The sequence below is a fragment of the Natator depressus genome, chromosome 1 (assembly GCF_965152275.1).
Source record: "Natator depressus isolate rNatDep1 chromosome 1, rNatDep2.hap1, whole genome shotgun sequence".
NCBI lineage: Eukaryota > Metazoa > Chordata > Testudines > Cheloniidae > Natator > Natator depressus.
This window is the reverse complement of record NC_134234.1, coordinates 264,199,197-264,219,318: the sequence shown is the minus strand read 5'-3', so window position 1 is coordinate 264,219,318 and position 20,122 is coordinate 264,199,197. Positions and strand designations below refer to the sequence as shown.

At 39.9% G+C, this 20,122-nt stretch overlaps 1 pseudogene; it reads left to right on the top strand.

Annotated features, from left to right (window-relative positions):
• LOC141989095 (dynein axonemal heavy chain 3-like) overlaps positions 1-19,877 on the top strand; it is a 40,451-nt pseudogene extending 20,574 nt beyond the window's left edge.
• The last annotated feature ends 245 nt before the right edge of the window (positions 19,878-20,122 follow it).

The following is a 20,122-nucleotide window of genomic DNA, read 5'->3' as shown; positions in this document are numbered from 1 at the left end:
TTCAATGGAAATAGAGCTCTAAATGACATGGCTTATTTTCCCATAAAATCAACTTCTGGAAGCAAACCCCCTTTAGTACTTACTTAATTCCTACTTAGACAACTGACTCATCTAGTCCAGATCCAGCAAATGATCCTCAGGTTGTTTCTTGCTCTCTATGGTTTAAATCTCTTTGCCTGAACAACTTCTCTCATTCCCACACAATCCAGGAGCAGTTACAGACTCAGCTGGAGGGCTAGCTTCCCCCTTTTCCAGGAGGACTTGGAAACTAGAAATTACCATTAGGAGGCTCCAGCAGAAATTCTTAATCTTCTACTTGTGAGTGATCAGGTTCTCGGTCTCTTGACAACATTGGGATCATTCAGTATTATTCTTGGAGCCTTCAGCAATTAGTACTGTCACCTCTTTAGTCAACAAGAGAGAACCTGGAGTCTAGAGACTCCCATCCTCTCAAGACGAAAACTCCTTGACCTGGGTCAGTAAGACACCCTGAGAGTGTGGTGCTAGGCATTGTACCAACAAATAGAAGATCGTAAGAAAGAAGCACGTAGGAAACAAGGTAACTGAGTCAAGCTAAACTATTTTACATCAAATATTTCCCAATCAATTAATTTTCTTGCTACTACTCATTTATAATAATGCTATAGGTCAATGGTATAGCTATGTAACTATGTAGGTAAAAAATCATTTTCCATTTGACTAAGTCAACATTAAATCTGCTTGATTTTTTTGGTCCAAATATGTTTTTGATGAAAAAAAGGCTTTTTAATTTAATGAAAATTGTGGCAAGAAAATAAATTTTCTTCAAAATTTGAGGGGGTGGGTTTGGTCAAAAAAGCAAAAACTTGAAGAAAAATTGACAATTTTTGGTCAACTTCTTTGACAGAAAATTATTTATTTATTGACCAACTCTTGTTAGAATATGCAGACTAAGGATTATTCAAATGTATACTGTGTGAAAATGTAGGGCCTGATTCTTCTAAGACCTATGCACATGAGTACAATTACTTATGGGTAAGTGGTACTTTGAAAGTCAATGAGAGGGAATCCTCCTGTGAGTACACTTATTCACCTGCAAAAGTCTTTGGGCCTTCAGTCAGTCAAATGTTACAAGCTATAGGGTGGATTAGTTAATTAATAACTGAATTAGTTAAAGTAGAGCAACTCATTCTATGAGATAAATATTGGCGGCTATATGACAGCAAATATCTTGGTTTTGTGCTAAGCATGATCAAGCCAAATAGGAACTGAATATAAACCTGAAACAATATTTTGCTGGCAAAAATGAAGTATTCTGTGAGAAAAGAGTATCCACTTTTATGAAGGAATTTACTGTGAAGTATTTAATACACAGAGGATAGCTAAAAACGGGAACGTGGCTCGCTGTCAAATGAAAAATGCAAAGTGATTCAAAAATTTATAAAACACTATTGAGTTATTACAGTTCAGTTATAGATATCAGTAATCATTTTTGCTGAAATACACTCCCTAGATTATTTTACTGCTGAGACATTAGGCTCCTCTCTCCCTGCTACCCTTTCTTTTGGAATAGCATACAATTAAAAATTTTAATTTTTACACAGTAGATGATTTAGCCCCAGTTCAGTCTTGGATTGAATAAAAACAACAGAGTTAAAAATAATGGCAGTATTTTTCCTTTATGGACTGTATTCTGCTGACTTACATGAAAAATTCCTGCTATTATATTTAGACAGAATGAATTGCTTTACAGAATCTGTAAACTTAATTTGTTCACGCACTCAAGCACTAGCAGAACACATGATACTGTTCAGAAAAAAATAACCAGGTAAAATGCTTTCCAATCTATGGATTTTCTCTGGTGTGAGTGTTTTAAACTTTTATTACCTATGTCATTCTTATGTATGAGTTCTGTTCTTTGTGAATGCCTGGATCTTTGATGGTAGGTGGATAAATTCTAAAATGGGCATATGTGACTGTCAGTATCTCTCTATTTGTACATTCCTCTATGCACAGATCATTCTGAGATGCAGTTGTCACAGTTTGGCACAACTGCACCTGTATTCCCACTCTGTGGTCCAGCAAGGGCATCCGCTCTCAGGCTTCTGGCTCCCCACATATTGCCTCTTTTGGGCAGAGATATGCATCTCTCTTCCTGTTGACCAGGGTACGTCCAGGCTGCACAGCTCCCTCCCTACCTTAAGCACACCTGCTTTACCTACCTTCCTCAGATGCTATAAATAATGTAATTGCTACTGTTAAGCTATCACACAGCTCTTTCTAAGCAAGCACATTTATTCTTAAGGTGGAGCACTACAGAGAAAACAAATTAAAAACAATAAAAGAACCTACATACATACAAATAAGCTTACCACAAATCACCCCAACTCCCAAAAGGGCTCTGGCCAGTGAACAGCCCTTCAAATCCCACCAAAAGGTTTTTCTGTGGGTACAAGTTCATAACCACTTAACTCACCCCCCTGAATCTGTGAGTCATGTATTTGAGCTGTCCTCACGTAATAGGTGATCAGAACATAAAAGGTCCCGACTTCAGAACATAGCTTCAAAAGGCTGAGTCTGGAGGTGGGAAATTTGCATTCCCTTGCCCCCTGGGAAGTCCACTTAACTTTAAAGGTACACATTGTTTCAAATAGTGCTTTGAGGCGCATAACAGTTCTCAGGGTTTGTATTAGTCAGAGCTCCCCCTTAGAGCTGTTACTTACAATCTCACAGTAATACATAAACATTTGCATTTTTGGGGAGGGATAGCTCAGTGGTTTGAGTATTGGCCTGCTAAACCCAGGGTTGGGAGTTCAATCCTTGAGGGGGCCATTTAGGGATCAGGTCCAAAAATTGGGGATTGGTCCTGCTTTGAGCAGGGGGTTAGACTAAATGACCTCCTGAGGTCCCTTCCAACCCTGATATTCTATGAATACAATGAACTCCTAAACTACTTAAACTTAACTCAATAATGTTTAACTTAATTCAGTAAGGTTTGTCCAGGAAATTGCCATATCTGTCATGATAGTTTCTAAACTCCATAATTATCATAGGACAACTGAAAACAAAGGTATCTCAAAATAACAATTCTTCTACTAGATTTCTGATTTGTCTGTCTCATTCAGAATAAGCAATTTTGTATTACGAAAAAAGTAAACATTTGACTTATGTAGTTTAAAGCAGTGGAATTCAGAACTGGGCTAAAACTTCACCTTCTTGTCTCCCATTGTACTAGCAGAAGTCTCAGAACAGAACACGTGCTTGCCAAATAACAGGGCTCCTAGATACATTTTAAAAAGTGTTCTTAACTTGGTTTAGCTAACCCCAAGTTAGGAAACTCAGGTTAAAATAGCACTGAAGAAACAGCAAATTTGCTTTCAATTTAGGTTAGCAGTTTGAGTTCAACCCCTGAATCCCCTGTAGGCTTTAACTCAAGATGCTAACCTGAGTTAAAAGCTGCATTGCTGTGTCTTCATTGCTATTTTAATCCAGATTAGCTAACTTGGGTTACCTAACCCAAATTAAGAGCATACCTTTTTTCTGCAGTGAAGACAGACCCCTAAGACTGGAGGCCTTAATTTTTTAATTTCCTTGCTTTGCTTTTGTCAGATTGTCAGCCTCTGCCTTTATTTTCATGTTGATTTATTAATTATTTTTAATAAAATAATAGTCATCTGCCTTTTAATTATTTTTCATCATATGAGACAAATTGGAAAAAAATATATGCTACCCAGAAAAGGGATCTTTAGGACCACCTATTCATTCCTGTCATTATTAATTCAAATTATATTTTTGGGAAGGAGGGAGAAGAAGGGATTGCTGGGAAATCTTTTTAAGTGTTTTGGTAGATGAAAACCTTAAAACCGTGTACAAGCTTTCGGAGAATTAATCTTTTTTATATATCTACTAATTCACCTAACCTATGGATTCCAGAAAACCAGGAGCATTCATCCATTCACAAGCATAAAATAGCACAATGAACCCACACTTGATATCATGACCCATGAATTGTTATCTTTATCTTGACATTTCTTTCACGTCACCGAAGATGTTTTCAGGAATGGGAAAGAAATAAAATTACTATGTTCTTTTGAACAAACAGTCTGCTGTCAAGTTTATAATTTTACAATGGTATCAACAGTTGCCTTAAGTGACTTTTAATAGATAACAATACACATCAACTTGTGATCTTGTCATCGCAAAACTAAGGTCCAGATTACTTAATACCTGACTGGGAAGCTGAAGAAAATCAGGGGAGCTGCAAGAAACTCTGAGAACAATAGGTTATATGTACTGTGACAAAGTTCCTCCTCTACCTTGGTGGGTCCTGCCCTTATTGGCGGATTTTGCTCGCCTCAGAGATTCATGGCAGCCCTCAGTTTGGCCACTTTCATGGCTCAAATCTGCTGTTCACTCAGATAACCTCATCACTGGCCAGCATGGGAAAAAAAGAGTAAGAACAATCCCTGCAGTTTCTGCTGATCCACCATGTGGGTTGGGGACCAGCTCATAGACCTTCACCTCTGGTAGAAGCTCCTGTGTTGGGTCAGGAGTTGGGAGGTTTGGGGGGAACCCAAGCCTGCCCTCTACCCCGGGTTCCAGCCCAGGGCCCTGTGGACTGCAGCTGTCTAGAGTGCCTCCTGGAACAGCTGCGCGACAGGTACAATTCCCTGGGCTACTTCCTCATGGCCTCCTCCCAACACCTTCTTTGTCCTCACCACAGGACCTTCCTCCTGATGTCTGTTAATGCTCGTACTCCTCAGTCCTCCAGCAGCAAGTCCTCTCACTCCCAGCTCCTTACGCGCACACCTCACTAACTGGAGTGACAGCTTTTTTAAACCAGGTGTTCTGATTAGCCTTAATTAATTCTAGCAGCTTCCCAAGTGGCTACAGGTGTCCTAATTGGCCTGCCTGCCTTCATTAGTTCTAGAAAGTTCCTGAGTGTTCTGGAATAGTCCCTGTTATCTTATCCAGGGAAAAGGGACCTGCTTAACCTGGAACTAATGTATCTACCTTCAACCACTCTCTTGTAGCCATCTGGCCTGACCCTGTCACAATACATAACAACAGCATAGTTAATTAAAATTAACCGACTATACTAAGCTTTCTCACAAATTCCTTTGATTGCAACTGCTTAAGCAAAAAATAGACCCAAGATTACTTTTTAATTTAAAAGAAAACAAAGTTGATAATGCCATCAAAATTACTGTTGGTGTGTGAGGAACTTTGTATTCATCCCTCTGGTATTTGGTAAGTGAAGATGCTAAGACTGTAATTCTAAGATTGTAGTGACTATTAAGGGTCAGATTCTGATACCCTTTCATTGTGTAGGAAATAACTCCCCAAGTATGATTGTTAGTGATAGCAGAAAATAAGTATATTCCGGTAATACCCAAACTCCCTAATTTAAGTTGGGGTCCCATTATGCAGGACACTGCACAAACACAGAAAAGAGTCAGTTCCTGCCCATTGGGGTTTACAAACAACAAGGGGCAGGGGATGGAGACACAACATAGAAGCAAATGAATATGGTGTTGATTTAGCTGAAAAGAAGAGAGAGACAATAGATGCTTATCTTTGCCAGATCCTTCAGCGTTACTAGCAGGATGAGATGGATATGCAGAACTTTAATTTCTGTTTGAGTGCAACTGTTCATTATTCTTTATCTCACATTCTTTGTATCTGTTTTGGAGTATTCAATCTGTGTATTTTTAACCATAAATATGGCAGTAACTAACTTTGTGGTTACCTAGTTTTTGTAACACTCCCACTTTACTTTGGTTGGACATGAAATTTTCCATACCACATGGCCTTCTCCAATTTATAAGTTAAATAGTACAAATCAACATTTTCCGACATATAACTTAAATATTTAATCTGATCTCTAATATATAAATGCATATAAGCACTAATATTTCTTTCACCTGTTACTATTGTAACAAATAAATCATGTTTAACTCATTCATTAATTTAATATAGCAAATATTACTATTTGACCTTGTGGTTATGTTTCCCTAGAAAGAGGATTTTTTATTAAGCTGACACTTGTCATTTCAGGGACTCTTTCTTCAAAGCTTTCAAAACAGTTTTAATTCTCTCTAGAATTAACTTAATCAATTTCCTTTATGTTAATGATATTACTTATTGTAAATGGGGTAGTTATTCTTCTCTGTTGGTAGCAGCTTAAGCACTGATTCAGATTTATGTAACAATTTGGTTGTCCGCATTTCCACTGATAAAACATTTCTATAACGAGTAGCACCCTGGTCCTTCAAATTCCCTTTCATATTTTTCAGTTTCCTAATAAAGCTCACTTATTTAAACTCTTTTTAATCTACTGAACAATCATTTAATATGATTAACTTTCAGTTGTTTTATCCCTCCTTTCAAAAACTCACTTGCAGTATGTGATTAGCTAGTTTTAGCTTGAACAACCTCAAAGTCCTATATGTCATTCTTGGGCAACAACTAAAGCTGCATTTCTGAATTTAGGTTAAATTCTTATAATTCAATCGCTAACTAATAAACTTTTGAACACCCTATATATGCACTTATTATTTCTTAAGTACTTTGATATTTAATATTTTAGGTAGTTAAGATAATAGGATTTATATTTATGGAATTTAGATCTTTTATAATAGCACCCTTGAAATACGTTATTTAATTCCAGATTAATATTTGTGGTATCTACTTCTTACGTCTCTATCTTCTGAGTCACTACTGAGCTACTGTCATAGCAGAGTATTAGGGGCACTGTTGTTAGTGTTAGTTATTATGAATGTTACAGTAGTGCCTAGAGGCCCTAAGCCTGATTCTGCAGGTGAAGTGTCACAGTCCCTGCCTCAAAGATCTTACGGTCTAACTTGGCAAGACAGACAAAGGATGGGAGAAATTAAGCATTATCATCACCATTTTACAGAAGGGAAATAGAGACACACAAGGATCAATTAACTTCCCCAAGTCACATAGGAGGTCTGTGCCAGCAATCTCCCAAGTCCCTATCAGTGCCTTAGTCACAAAACCATATTTCTCCACTGTGCTGTTGAGCTCTCTTTCAAAGGAGACATCTGACATCCTGGCATTTGTGGTCCTTAAAGATCCCAAAATTGTTTTTCACAAGTATACAGTAGGATGATGTAACTAAGTGTCCTGGGTAAATTCCAGTTTGGATAATTACATTCTGCCTAACTAAAATTCTTTAGTTTCTATTGAACACATTATTTTTCACTTGCTGTCCTAAACTGTTGCCCAGTGTTGTTGGCACTATTAAACAGTTACTGAGTTTCACCTCACAGGCAACTACATTAAAACAACTGGATGAAATGATTTGCATATACAAGGCCTATACACCATTCCTATATACCTATATGTAAAGGATTTCAACGTGTAGGATAGCTTCTATTATTTATTTATTTGTTTGTTTGTTTGTTTATTGGCCCATTAGTGGAGTAAAGCACTTAGATCACTTTTTATCCAGAATGTTTTCAATTTGTCTTTACTATTCTATTCCATTTAGGTTCCTTATACTACATGTAATTCATGATCACTGAATATTTCAAAACTCTCAGTGCACCCTTTAACTTTCCAGAGGTTTGCTAAAGTCTCTATCAGCCTAAAACGTTGTTATACACACTAGTAATTTTGTTCAAAAAATTAACTGCTAAAATATACATTTTGACTAAATGGAATGGTCAAATCCAATCAGAGTACTGACATATTTGCAAATTCTGTTAAAGAGCATAGTCAAAAAACAACAAAATGACACCCCCTCCCCCCTTGTCTGTTCATAAGTTACCAGCACATGCCCCAGGCAGGCACATCTCTGTTTTTTCAATCTAGGAAAGAGATAACCCTTATCACGGATCAGGGCATTTAAGAGTATCTTGCAGGCCTGATAAGCTTCAAGGCTGCAGGCCGGGTTAATGGAACATAAGAGATGGTAGGGGGAAGGTCTTCTGAAACCTGTAGCATCCTATTTCTGTTATATTCAAAAATCTGATTGTTTGACTGTGGGTTTTAATCTCAAAGTATTTTCCTCCTGTGTGCTGTTGAGCATAGCTATGTAGTGTGCATCCTTCAGATAGCAGTCAGTTGTAATAACTGAGTCTGTGTTTGGCTGGTTTTCATCTCTGTGGAATGTGCTTTGTTTAAAATGCTAGGGATGATTTTGACCTCTGTGCTGAATAATGGTAGCAGTTCAATTTCAGCTATACAGATACCGTTTGTAGCATGTCCTTCCAGACTTACCAAAGAATAATTATTTACCTTCCTCAATCCATCTGAAGTAATTTGTGTTGACATCAGAAACACCTATTGGCAGATATCAACCCGAACCACTGCAGCATTCCATGTTATTCACTAGCTCCAAATTTGTTCCTAAGACACTGGAATGCCTCCTGGTGCGGTTTTGTTTTCCTCTCTGGAAGAACAGTGCTAGCATAGTTCAAATTTGACTCCAGAAACTTAATAACAGGAGCTGACCTGACCAGAGATGTCAGGATTGCAAAGTCTCAAGAGTTTAGTTACTAACATAATGAATCATTACTCTGGTGAGCCAACCTTCTTGCTTGCTGTTTGCAGCCACATTAAATATAAATAACTGAACTAAATACAAACCATTGAATAATGGTCTAATTAAATTCTGCAATGAGATAGTCTCTTGGCTTTTAATGGTTTTAATTCCCTGTGAAACAAAATATTGCACAATCTCTTTCCATTTTGCTCATGACTGGTAGCCTGATAATTGTTCACATATAGAAAAACTAAAAGCAGGTGGTGTTGTGCAGTAGTTAGCTAAAGACCTGATCCTGGGAACACTCACATCTGAGTAAACTTATTCACAAGTAAAGTTACTCAAGTGCCTAAATCAGGGGTGGGCAAACTACAGTCCGCAGGCCGGATCCGGCCCACCAGCCATTTTAATCCAGCCCTTGAGCTCCCGCAGGAGAGCAGGGTCTGAGGCTTGCCTTGCTCCAGTGCTCCAGCCGGAGAGCAGGGTCGGGGGGCCACTCCCTGAGGTTCCCAGAAGCAGTGGCATGGCCCCCCTCCACCTCTTACACGTAGGGGCAGCCAGGGGTCTCCTCTCTGCACGATGCCCCCGCCCCAAGCGCCACCCCTGAGGCTCCACCTGAACCACGGCCAATGGGAGCTGCAGGGGCGGTGCCTGCGGATGGGGCAGCTTGCAGCAGAGCCGCCTGACCACACCTCCATGTAGGAGTTGGAGGGGAAATAATTAGTGAGTGCTCTGCACCCACCGGCAGCCAAACTCCCTGCCCCACCTTACCTCACCTCCTCCTCCGCCTCCTCCCCTGAGCATGCTGCGTCCCTGCTCCTCTGCCTGCTTCCCAGTGCTTGCCACTGCCAAACAGCTGTAGCAAGCTCCGGGAGGGAGGGAGGAAGGAGTAGCGGGAACGTGGTGCACTCAGGGGAGGAGGCGGGGAAGAGGCGGGGCCAGGGTGGGGATTTGGGGAAGGGGTTGGAATGGGGGCAGGAGGGGGTGGAGTTGGGGCGGGGACTTTGGGGAAGGGGTGGAATGGGGGAAAAAGGGGGTGGGGCAGAGGTGGAGTCGGGGCAGGGCCGGGAGCAGAGGGGGGTTGAGCACTCACTGGCGTCAGTAGAAATTGGCGCCAATGCCTTGGTCCCAGCCTGGACCCCCCCACCTGCACCCTGAACTCCTCATTTCTGGCCCCACCCCAGAGCCCTCACCCACAGCCAGAGGCCTCACTCCCTCCCATACCCCAGCCCCAATTTTGTGAGCATTCCTGGCCCGCCATACAATTTCTATACCCAGATGTGGCCCTCGGGTCAAAAAGTTTGCCCACCCTGGCCGAAGTGTTTGAAAGAGCAGGCTCCAAAAGAATAAAATATTTGTTTAAACACAATTGTGCACTCCTTAATCTCATTTGCACAACCCCATATGCTGGAACAGCACCTTGCAATCCAGCCCAAGAAAAGGGCAGAACATTGCTGCACTACCCAAGAGCAAGGTAGGTACTGAATTGTGACTCTGAGTCCCTGCTTCCCCATGGCTCTGTGAGGGAATATGCACCAGTCCTTCCCAGATAGTGTGAGAGAGGGGGATGGAGCTAAGGTTCTGCCCACTCCATGCCCCTGTCTCCTCACGTCCCACCCACCTACATGGGAGTGGGAATAGCAACCTGACACCATTTTCTCTGCTCGCCTCTCATGCAGGAGCTCATGATGTGAGCAGCCCATGCAGGGGGATAACAGGCTTTTTTACACCCCCTTGCTCCCTTGTGCAGGGGCACAGCTGGACTCACAATTGCACTCCGCATTGTTAGTGCTTTGATAACCAAATGTTAGGTATTATTGTGAAGATTTGCGATGTCTACCATTTTTTGATATCTTTCCAGTTCTTCCTGAAACATGTTTACTCAGCAAAACAGAGATACCGGTAGGTTTTGTTGGGCCTTGTGTGAAGTAATATGTGCAAACTTTTAGATTGCCTTGGTAAACTGTGTCACTAGAGCTGCATGCACCTTCAGGTCAAACATCGAAAGTCCTCCTAAGTATCCTTTTTCATGGCCAAGCTTCTTCTGTAAATGTTTCAGAGTAGCAGCCGTGTTAGTCTGTATTCGCAAAAAGAAAAGGAGGACTTGTGGCACCTTAGAGACTAACCAATTTATTTGAGCATAAGCTTTCGTGAGCTACAGCTATTTTCACTAAGTTTCGCATGGGGTGATTTGGCATTTAAAGTGCTTTCTGCTTCTCTCTGTGAACCTTGTTTACAAGTAAGGAAAAAGGTTCTCCCATCTTTCAATACACTGTGGCTTTTGGATTCCAGCAGGCAGTTGTGTTGCATATTGTATATTGTAAATCCTTCAGTTAGTGGGAAGTGTAATATTTGCTATTTCTCCTCACATTATATCTGATTATAGCTTTACAAGGGAAATCAGAGGTCAATACTGTGTGTCTAAATTTCTGACAGAGGCCAAAATTTCTCTTTTACCTACTGGAATTTTCTCAGTTACTATTGCCTGTTAAATGGTTTACCTCTTAAAGTCTATGTAATTTCTAAGAGTCTTGGCACCACTGAAGCATGGTGGTTTTCACCTACTCAAGAAGTGCACCAATAACCTTCTAAAGCATACTGTGTTGTGGATTATTGATAGTGGAGTACGGCTGATCGATTTCAGATATCTTTGTTTAAAAAAATAGTTCATAATAGCAGAGAAGAGAGAAATCAGAAGGTAAAATGTAGACACTTTTCCTCTACTCTTTTCAGCATATTCATTGCTTATTGATTTATTTATCTAACTTTTCTATTTATTTAAGGTTTTATTTGAACCCTCCTCCTCTCCCCCAGAAACTTGCCTGTCGTATCAGCTGCAGTATACTGTCCAACAGCCACTTACAGCTCATTTTCTATCAACTAAGGCTCTGATCCTGCAAGGTGCAGAGGCCTGTAAAAATCAGTGGGGCTCCATGTGGTCTAAAGGATGCCCCCACATGAATCAGATTGCAGGAATGAGTGTAAGGCCCAGGTGACAGGCTCTGTCATGCCTTGTCTTCCCGCTGCTGGATGCATCAGCACCCTGACCCCTTTGCTCAAGAAAAATCCACTCAGACTGGGTTATCAATAAGACAGTCCTCCAGAGGTCTAGAGTGGCCTGGAAGAAATACTGGCCAGTCAAGACCTAGCAGGCCAGTTAAAAAGGCTTGCCTGCTTCTTCTCCGTGGCACAGCGGAGTGAGACTGGGATAGTGCTAGACGAGAACCCCAGGGCCAGGTTTACAACCCGGGCCACCTTGCTCCAAGCAGGCAGCCAAAACATATAGACTAAGGTAGGAAACACCTGCAGTACCATGCCTGGTCCCATAGGGTGATGTTACAGAGCAGCCCCACCTACCACCCTCCAGTCTTGCAAATGATTTATGCACATGCTTAACTTTAAGCACTTTTCATTGCAGTCTATAGAACTACTCACATGTTTAAAGTTAAGCGGATCTGTAAGTCTTTGAAGAGTCAAGGCCTAAGTTTGGAAGGTGAACATTTCATATGTAAGTTTTACAAGTGAGTTAGAAATGGCTGGATGTCTACATGCTGCTTGTTTTCTTTCCTCAGCAGTCCCTTTTATTTAAAGTTTTCATAATATAACTTATAGACGTATAGACTTTAAGGTCAGAAGAGACCATTATGATCATCTAGTCTGACCCCCTGCACAACGCAGGCCACAGAATCTCACCCACCAACTCCTGTAACAAACCCCTAACCTATGTCTGAGCTATTGAAATCCTCAAATCATAATTTAAAGACTTCAGGGTGCAGAGAATCCTCCAGCAAGTGCCCCTTGCCCCACACTGTAAAGGAATGCGAAAAAAAACCCAGGGCCTCTGCCAATCTGCCCTGGAGGAAAATTCCTTCCCGATGCCAGATCTGGCAATCAGCTAAACCCTGAGCATGTGGGCAAGACTCACCAGCCAGACACCCAGGAAAGAATTCTGTGTAGTAAATCAGATCCCACCCCATCTAACATCCCATCATAGGCCATTGGGCATATTTACCGCTAACAGTCAAAGATTGCCAAAATTAGGCTATCCCATCCCCTCCATAAACTTATCAAGCTTAGTCTTGAAGCCAGATATGTCTTTTGCCCCCACTGCTTCCCTTGGAAGGCTGTTTCAGAACTTCACTCCCCTGATGGTTAGAAACCTTCGTCTAATTTCAAGTCTAAACTTCCTGATGGCCAGTTTATATCCATTTGTTCTTGTGTCCACATTGGTACTGAGCTTAAATAATTCCTCTCCCTCCCTGGTATTTATCCCTCTGATATATTTATAGAGAGCAACCATATCTCCCCTCAACCTTCTTTTGGTTAGGCTAAACAAGCCAAGCCAAGCTCTTTGAGTCTCCTTTCATAAGACAGGTTTTCCATTCACTTTCTTCACCTGCATTTAATTCTTCCTAAATTAGAAGCATCTATTAAACTTCTTATGGTTTGTAGCCAGGTAGATGTCCTCAGAATTACAATATTTTCACAAGCAATCCCCATACTCCATTTGTTAGCTCAGTAGCAGTACTGTGTAGAAAATACCTTCTGGCCACTTCCACTTCTGATTACAATAGTGTATTGGGGAAATGTCCACTACCACAAGTGTCCCCAAAGTTCTCCCCACACCCACCTTCCCAAAATATAGGATATATTAAAATCACTACTTCTAGAATCCAAGTGCCTTTTGTGGGGGGGGAAATTTGTGGTTTTGACATTTCCCTCTGGTTGCGAGTTGATAAATATCAAAGAATGAAAACCCTTTTGATTTGTAGAGAGAGAAAAAAGGCAACACTCCAATCTCCAGAGCCATATTGATAGTTTATTTTATTTAGCAAAGAGAGTGATGAAATTGCACTAAAGGTATCAACACTTCGGTACCCTGAAAGCATTTTGGCATTCTCAAATTGTATAAATTGAATTGAGAGAAACAGTTCTATTCCCAAGCTATCATCTTGCTTTAACAGGTGTGTTAGTAAATATGTGTCAAAAGCATGCCACCAGTTTGACAAAAGGCAGGAAATGGTGCATTTTTGATGTGCCAGTGGCTTCCATTTGGATACAGATTATGAACACATGTCCTAATGATAATAATATATAAAAACACAAGCAAAATATGACCTTACTTACATCCCTGAGTAGAGGGTTTTTCATGCAGTTTCTAGCTTCTAGGATTAAACAATATACTTTAAATGGAATCAGCAAATGTTTTCAGAAAATAACACATTATGTGGGTTTTAAAACTCAACAATCATGAAAACTCATTCTGGCTGATTGCCAAAATGTACAGACTGTTACAATATCCTAATTACAGGGTTTCTAAGTATATACATTTGTGCTACATTTCTTATAGTCTTTTTAAACATTTGCAAATAACAAAATTATTCTTATTGTAATTAATGGTGCTGACGTGTATGGGGATACTGGGGAAACATGCCTAAAGGCTCTGACAATAATTCTATTACTAATATATTCCCTTGGTTTGCCTTTTGAACTCTGTCATTCCTTGCCTTGCAGCTGTGTTTAATAAGTGGTGAGATTATTCAAATGAGCCCACAGGAAAACATTATTTTTTGAGGTCCTAGATCTTGAGCAAGCATTTCCTGCCACAGTCAGTAGGTAAGACCTGAACATCAGATTTGGTTTTATACTTAAGGGTTTGTAAGTGCCTTTGTACCCTATAAATATAATTGTGCTCAGCCATGATACAGCTGGTCTCAGCTTAGAGCAGCTGCCAACGAGCGGCAATAAAACAAAGGGAAAACCAGATCAGCCTGTCACTGATGAGTGAAAAGCCAAGCATTGGTGAGCTTGTGTTATAGCATTCAAACGTTTACATGTAGGTGGTCGTGTAGCTTATAGGATATCCAAATACAAGCACAGTTATGTATGGGAGCTTGCAGCCATAACTTAACTCCTGTTCTTAACTGGTGAGTTTAGTCCCAGGGAGAGAAAAGGAAGACAAAAATAAATTTAATTCTCTACAAAAATATATCATATGAGATACATTTCCAGCAAGGAAAAAATTAAAAAGATCTAATTTAAAACTGATAAACAGTCAATTCAATATGGTAGGCTTAAGGATTTTTCCTAAGGACTTTACAAAGAGATAAGCATCTCATGAATAAATAAATTCAGAGAGAGCAGACTAAGGTGTTTATTGATTCACAAGCCATTTGTTTGAGAGTTTGCCCCGAAGGGGGGAAGTACCTTATTATTATTGATATATAAGAGTTATAGTTATAGTCGCAGACAACAAACTACATTTAAATGATGTCTCAGGGTTGAAACACAAACTAAGCAAAGCCAGGAAATTCAAAGTGAAGTCTGACACTGTGTCACACTGCTCAGTGTCAGCAAAAATGATAGCTGTGTCTTTGCATTTCCTGGCTTCTGGTGGTTTATATCTCAATTTTAATGGCATATACATGGTATTATTTCTCTCTGAATTCATTTTTGTTTTACTTTATCATTTAAAAAATACCACGAGCGCATGTGGTGAATAATGCAACAGGCCACAATTGATCTTTTATCGGTGACCCTGTCTTCAGTATAAATACCACTTCACCACTTGCCTGAATGTGCATTTGCTGAATTAATGGTTATTATATATTAATTATGGATTAGCATAGCAAAGCAATATCTGCGGTGCTTTTTCAGGCGGGTCAGAGGATAAGATCCCTGATCCAAAGAGCTTGCAACCTAGGCAGACAATATGGAGACAAAGGAAGGCAGGAAGTGAAGCAACAAAAGCAGTGTGACTGAGCGGTGAAGGATAGTGCACCTCTTAGTCATTCCATGATTTTGTTAGAATTTTTTCTAAGGCATAAAGATTTTCAGTCATCTAGTTTATTAACACTTGTCAGGGGAGAGTGCTGTGGAAAAAAGGCCTTTTCTAAGAAATGGGTTTTAAAGAGGGGACTGAGAGAGGAGAGTCATTTTTAAACCATTTTATGCTCTTCAGTGAAAAATGGCAATTGTTCAGCTTCTGTAGAATGCCAATCTAAATATGAAGCCAATGCAAATATCCTGATTTACACTGGCTGTGTATGTATATTCAGGGGCAAATGCTCCTCGCAGATCCACACTGTGGATATCAGAAGTACAAAAATATTTTGCAGTAAAACACTGATCAGAAACTATGGCTCAGCTCCACATCCCAATCTGTATCGTGTTAGTGGATCTCCTAGAGGAAGCATGGTTAATGCTAAAATGAGCATTTTGAGCAAGTACATATGTGTTTCCACATTCTGTTCTTTGGGAGACATGAATCCAGAGGCAAATCAGTGAACTTAAATCATAATTGGCAGGAATATTTTTTTCTTTTGAGTCTCCTTATTTGTGTAGCTAATAGGGAGCTTTCAGGCTACATGAGCTTTTTACCCTTTTATTTTTCAACTTAAGTAAGCCAGATCCAAATGCAAAACCTAGGACTCGGTGACACAGGTAGATGTGTTGCACTCAGATTCATAACTGTTTTAAGAGGATTTACTGAGGTGCTTCTGTGTTAGAATCCAGCAGGCATGCAACGAAGTAAAGGGTGGAAAGCCTATCTCCTTAGAAAAGAAGGTTCCGAAAAAGAGGGCACTTTAGAGGGCTAACAATGAGTTTCAAGTTTCGCAGAAGGAGGCTTTAATAAGACTGCCAGATCTTCCAGCTGGAGAATTAAATCAGCAATGCAGATTCCTGTTTTGCACATCTGAGTGTTGATTTTCATGTGAAAATGCAGGATTTACTGAGGAGGCCATATTTGAACATTAGGCCCAGTGTTTAATTTTTGGTTGCATGTATCCCAGCAGGCAGTTGCCTGCAAAATGAATCCAATGTTCGCATCCCGTGCTTTTTGTGGCACAGTAAATGTGGAAATAAATTTGCAGTTAGCAATTTTTCTTAGTTTTTTCATATTTTTCTGATGCAATGATGATCATTTTTATTGTTTGTTGCAAGTGTGGAATGATCGCTATAGAAGCTGTGGTTTTAGTATGGTCATGGCTAGTTCAGATTGCGCTGGGTACAAAACGGCCAGAAAAGGTCACATGAGGACAGAAACAGACAGTGCAGGTCAGATCTGTGTGACTCACATATCATCTGGGGGGAAGGAAAATAATTATTTTAAGGCAATTTTACAAATAATTTCTATCGAGTTAGACATGCATTTCAAAGTGTGGTAAATAACAAGGTTCATAGACAGGACTTTTTTGTTGTTGTTATTCTGATACACATACAGCAGTAATCATACTTCTTGTCGGGTGTTATAAAGATAAAAGCTCTCCAGATCCATACTGTCAATGTATTTAAATATAAACCAAAGAACAGCACACCCATTAGGTGGGTGGACTATACTATTTGTCTTGTTATTGCTACAGAATGAGTAGTATCCTGAATTGACAGTATCTTCAGTTCAGGAAATATTTAAATCTGTACTTTTTGCTGTTTTCAGTTCTGCTGTGGCCTTTTCACATCTTCAGGATGAATGACAGTGTTGTGCAATTCTGAATGTTGTCAGAGCTTCTTTATGGTTTGAATTATCCACCAGCTCTTAAGATCCTTTGGTGAGATAGAAATTAGAAAGCAAGCTCCTTCTCTCAACATCAGTGTTAGCATGAGAGAGAAAATGTTTTTTAATCCAGCAGATTTCATATAGATGACCACTGGTATGTTCAATAGCGAACCTGATCAGTTCCATATGTGCTGTTTGACTGTTTGCAGGGTCAAATGGTGGGACAAGATTCCAAATATCGAAATCCTTAATCGTTGTCAGATGTCTGGAATTCAAAGCATGCTCACAAAAATTCAGCTGTATTGGTCTAGGCGTCTTGTTTATACAGCCAACTCGAGAATACCCAGTGCCATATTTTATGGTCAGCTGAAGCAAGGGAACTAGTCTCATGGTGGCCAGTAAAAATGATATAAAGACACACCAAAGTCAAACTTGAAAGAAAGTCAGGTAGACCCCAGCAACTGGGAAGCAACAGCCCAGAACACAGCAAGGTGTCAGCAGGCTTTTCATGTCATTGTTAACCACTTTGAAGCAAGGCACATTAACATCTTAGGTGAAAAATGCGAACAGTACAAAGCAAGGATACAAGAGTCTGTATGGTCCTGGACAGTCTTGTCTGTCCCACATGTAACCATGTTTGCAGTTCACACATTGATTTGACCTGACATATATGTGTTCCCCTATAGTGTTTGTTGAATTGACGCCATCAATACTGAACCTGTATTATGTGATTTCCAGAGATAATGGTTCATGACTGTGAACTTTCTGTTTTATTATGTTTTCCTTCTGAAGAAGCAGATGGGATTTAGCTTAATTGTTAAAATAATTTGTCATATGGAAGAAAACACAGTGAATTATTATATTAACCCTAATTTTAATGTTTCATCATATTATTACAGTTGCAGTTGCCATGATACTCTGTTCAGTATATTCAGTCAAGAAGCTGAATGCTGTATCTTACAAACTGAGATTCGAGTACTAACATATTGTGTATAGATAGATCTTACCACCTGGAGCCCGTTAAAAATCTGTAAGGAAGAGATTGCCACAGTGTTAACTCCTCACTGCTGGAAATCAATTTGCCAATACCAGACATTTTAAAGAAACTCTTAGCAGTGGAAACTCCTGATTTGCTGCTGGGCCAAAGGGTTAATGATGGTAATTGCATTGGAATACCTGCCGCAACTTAGTCTTTCCTTTTTCTGATTGTCTTGGGGGTCAAATTGTTTTTAAATTGGTTTGTCACTTGAATGCTGTTGTAACTTTGTGGTTCGGGTAGTGGAAAGCAAGATAATGTCTAAGTTATATAGCAGTTCTTTCCCCAATCAATCTCTGCCTTGTTTTAGACCTACCTAGGAAGTGTTCTGTATCACATGGGAATAAGCAGATTTAGGGTAGGACATACAACAGAGAAAACTCTCGGCTTGTAGTATATGGTTTATTTCTTTCTAGAGACTGATAGCTGTATGGAATGCATCTATGAATTTTGTGTTTCTGAGGGACAGTCCCACAATTATAGTGAGTCAACATGCACCAGCTTAGTACCACACTCAAAATGTGCATAAAATAAAATTTCTCTTAAATCTGAAGAATTTTTGCTTAATATCGTTACTTGCTTTCCTTTTCTGACTGATGATGGGCATAATGAAATTGATTCAATGCCCACTGAGGTCACTGGCAAGTGGGCAGGGGGTCTGGCCCAGTGGATCTACCGATATTTAGATGGGTGATAGGAGGCACTGATATTGTTTCATGCTGTCCAGTCCGGTACAGTGGAAGATAACTAGGATAGTTAGTCTCCCAGCTTTTCATTGGTCCATGTGGACTTCTTATTTGTTTCTTTGTTTGTGTCACACTAAGAATATTAATTTATCACTGTGGGAGAGACTGAGAAAGCAGTATGTATACCAGTAAGAATATCTCATTCATTGAATAAGTTTTAAGGAAGTGAGTCTAATGGGATGTGGTGATTTAGGGGGAGGTTGCAGTGCCTATGTTCTGTAATGACTGGAGCACTATAAATGCTTAAGATAGCTGGTTAGATTTGACAGGAACTCAGTTACTCCAACAGGGGCCAAGTAAAGGGCAAGAAATTTCCCAGAGAAGAAAGTGATAAAAGGCAAGGGGGGTTAGCTGGAATTTATTGGGGGACTGGGCAAAGCTTGCTATGGATGGAGTGGGAATATAATGAGGGTTGAGTGGTAGTAAGTCAAAGAGAAATAGTGAAAAGGGATAAAGGAGAGAAGAGACTGAAGATGTGATAGGAAAGAAAGAGAGAGGAAGGTATAGAAATAGGGGTTGGATGAACAAGGAGTGGGCATGGGAGATTAGAGGTTGGGGGGAAAGTATAGTAAGGCACACAGGGAGAGTAGGAAGATGGAGAGAAAATCATTCGAATACAGACATGGAAGAGGTGGGGTAGGAAGTAGCACAGAAAGGAGCAATGAAAGTTAGTCTTGCAAACAGGATGAGGATGGAAAAGAGATTGTGATGGTGAATGAGAATCGGAGCTGAAGCCACAGCACCATCTATACAATAAGAGTTCAAGGTTGTCACTCTGTGTGGCCTAAAACATCTGTTGAGTAAATGTGAAGTGATGGAAACTGCCAAAAGCAAGGTTGAGAGCTCTTTTTGTTCAGAATATCACCAGGTTGAATCATCACTGGTGGTGGTGTACAGCTACCATAAAACAAGTATCTGCCCCATGCAAGAGTTTTAGATCATTATGTCTCAATGGGGGATCTGTGCTCAGTTTGATTGAAATGTGTATATAATATTTGTTTTTCTTTTAGCGGCTGTACACCTCGTCACTTTCACTTGGATTTTGTTGAAAATCGGTGTAAGTTTGTGGTGCAGTCTTCTATATGCATTGGACCATATCCATATTAAACATTTATACCTTTAGAATGCTTATGGAATCATAGCAGATTTTAGGTAAGAAAATAATATATAAAATTACAATACATTACAAATGACATAACATATGAATTGTTTGAGAACTGGTAAGATAGTGGAAAAGTCTTTCCTAGTATACATTATCTGCGAGATATATGATAGGCATTTTCTGTGCCTCATAGAATACAAATTGTCAGAGATATCAAATTGTAATATTGTACTCAACCTCTCTTTTTGTT